At 60.2% G+C, this 2,816-nt stretch overlaps 1 long non-coding RNA gene across 1 annotated transcript in view; it reads right to left on the reverse strand.

Moving 5' to 3' along the window:
- Positions 1–388: 388 nt before the first annotated feature.
- The window catches only part of LOC112964271, a 3,456-nt gene continuing 1,028 nt past the window's right edge, over positions 389–2,816 (reverse strand). Inside the window, exons 2-3 of the long non-coding RNA XR_003252904.1 lie at positions 1,096–1,873; positions 389–952 (exon numbers count right to left, since the gene is read on the reverse strand). This is a non-coding gene — a long non-coding RNA (uncharacterized LOC112964271). The remainder of the gene's footprint in view (positions 953–1,095; positions 1,874–2,816) is intronic.

Here is a 2,816-nt window from a genome sequence, read left to right on the forward strand (position 1 = left end):
TTCGGCACCGTTCATCTTGCCGAGGAGATAGGATTAAACCTGAAAACCATAGGTTTGGATGGCCTTGCACCACCACCGTGGGACTGGGGACACGGCACAGGGGATGCAGGACATGGGACACCCTATGTGAGACCGGAGACAGGGAAACACAGCCTTGGCTTGGCCGTGGGCCTTGTGGGCCTCGCTCCCGGCTGCTGCGTGCAGGTGGGATCCTTGCAGCAGGCTGGCAAAGGGAGGCACCTCGGCTAAGAGCATGGTGAGCCAAGGGAAACTCAACCGATTCCTTTTTCTGCTCTTCTTCTCGCTCTTAATTTTCAGCCACGCTCCGTTGACTTAATAATAATAATAATACAAAATCAAAGGGAATATTTGCAAATGAGATTTTTTTTTTTTTCCCGTGGTTCAATTAAGCTGCTGCAATCAGCACGAAGGGGCCGGTGCAGCACCCCAGCCCCAGAGGAYGCGGGCAGAGATGGAGCCAGTGTGCCCCGATGCAGCCGGACGGGCGTTTGCAGGGGTGACATTTAGGGGAGGAMAAAACAAAATGCTTTGAACAGAAGACAGGATCTGTTCTGGTTTGCAAAGGGAAAAGCAGCCTCCTCTCACCGTGCCACGTGGATGCTCTCCAGCTGCAGGGACGCTGGTGCCTCACAGCCTGCTTAAAACCCAGGTGACAACCAGAGCGATTCAGTGGCCATTGGTGGCTTCAGTGAGCRGAAAACTGTTGGTTATGGGCCTTTCTGGTGAACACAGGGCCAAGTCCCTGCTTGGCTCCCGGCTTTTCACTATGCGCCTCCTCCCACGCCATCTCACCCCGGGAGCAGCCGGGCTTTTGGAGCTGTTGCTCTATGCTCAATACCCTCCCCAGGTATATCCGCATTTCTTTAAGAGCTGGGAAGCAAAGGAGGAAGAAAGCCATGCTTTCTGCGCTCGAAGACGCTTTCGCTGCATCCTGAACTCGGCAGACGACGAAACGCATTGAAAGGAGGGGGAGAAAAAAAAATAATCTTTTTTAAATTGTAAAAATCACTCTCTGCCTTTGAAACTGAGTGCAGAAGCGCAGCCAAAGGCAAGGGAGGCAGATGAGTTACAAACCTCCACGCCTGCCACCGTCGCGCAGCAGCACTTGCGGCCCATGGCTGTCAGCCCCTGTCTCGGGTCGCTGCCCTCCCCGGCTGCTGCTGGCCCTTCCCGGGGTGTGCGGGCACTCTCGCACGGACCTGGGGGAGGTGGGTGCCCAAAAGTCCCTGGATGACACCTGCTTGGCCAAACGAGGGGTTTCCCTTCCTTTTCCACATAGGCACCGTGGAAAGATGGCAGGGAGCTCAGGAGCCAGGAGCTGAGGTCGAATCCTGGCCTCTTTGCTGTGCCCAGGATTTTTGGATGGCTGTGGGGTGCTTTGTGGTCCGTAGGTCTCTTTTGGGCCCATTAAGACATTTTGGGCTGTGCTGTGGGGTGCAAGCTGGTGCCCTCTGCATAGGACTGGGCCCTGCTCCTGCGACAGTGCCATCCCACCCACGTGCAGGCTGCGGCGTTGTCCCCATTGCTGGTACCGTCTGCTGCACTGGGCAATTTCGTGCAGGTTTTGTTTCCACAAGTTTTGTGCAAATCAGTGGCTGGGTGAAGGCGAGAGATGGGGCCAGTGCCCTGCTGAGGGAAAGGCTTCAGGGGAGAGACTAACCCCGTATTAGACACCAGAGAGTCCGCACTGGCCTCGTTTCTCCAGGGACACATCTGCAGCCGACCTGGTTTCCCTGGCTGCTGGCAGAGGAACCTCCTTCAGGTGAGGGGACGCCGCCAGAGACCCATATTTTTGGTCCTCTAAGCCATGTACTCTCTGTTTCGGGATTCCTCAGTTTTGAATGGAAAAAACCTGCAGGTAGAGGGGGGGAAAAATGCCAGGAAAGGCTGGTTTCCCRTCACTGTCCGCACAGAGATGCCCTTGCAAAGGCGCTGCAGGGCATGCCCGGAGCCGGGGGCTCACTGAGAAAGAGGGGCCTGCCTCTCCGTGGGGTTTCCCAGGGCTCGGCCCCATCCAGTCGTTAGGAATGGAAATTGCCACCTCCCGCAGAGCACCCACCAGCCGGCTTCTCCGCCTCCGCCTCCGCCACGGGCCCTGCACCGCTCGCTGCCCCGTGCCCTGGGGCAGGAGTCAGGGCACCGCTGGGTCTGCCAAGTCGCCCCAGCCCTTCCCGTTGCAGGAGCAGGGCCCAGCGCGTGGCTGATGGGAACGCCCCGGCCGGCAGACCTGGAGGCCGTGCGTTTTGGAAAGGAGCTGCACCTCCAGCGCTAGTGCTATGGTGTCAATGCGGCTTGTAGCCCAACTGCAATGAGCGCGTCAGGCCTCAGCTCCCCGAAGATGCTGCAGCAGGAGATGGGTGTGGTTTGGGAGCAGGTGAGCTGAGCGTGGGCTGATTCACCGCTTGCTGGAGGGACGGGGACTGGGCCCTTGCCCTGGTGGCTGCTGGAGGCACCCGGGAGCCCGTGGGACTGGCTGCACTTGGGCCGGTGTGCAGGCTGGGTGCAGGATAGGTGCAGGCTGGGTGCAGCATGGGTGCCGAGTGGGGTCCAGAAAGGGTGTGGGCTGGGTGCCGGGTGGGTGCAAGGTGGTACAGGGTGGGTGGCGCAGGCTGGGTGCAAGGTGGTGCAGGGCGGCTGCTGGGTGGGTGCAAGCTGGGAGCCTGGTGCCCGGCGCTGGGCAGCGCGGGTGGGGCGCCGGGCGCAGGGCAGGGTGAGCGCTGGGCAGCGCAAGCAGGGTGCCGCGTGCTGGCGGGTGCTGGGTGCCGGTAGCGGGTGCCAGGTACGGGCTGGGCAGC

This window comes from Apteryx rowi, unplaced genomic scaffold, assembly GCF_003343035.1.
Source record: "Apteryx rowi isolate R43461 unplaced genomic scaffold, aptRow1 scaffold_19, whole genome shotgun sequence".
In the NCBI taxonomy this organism is placed as follows: domain Eukaryota; kingdom Metazoa; phylum Chordata; class Aves; order Apterygiformes; family Apterygidae; genus Apteryx; species Apteryx rowi.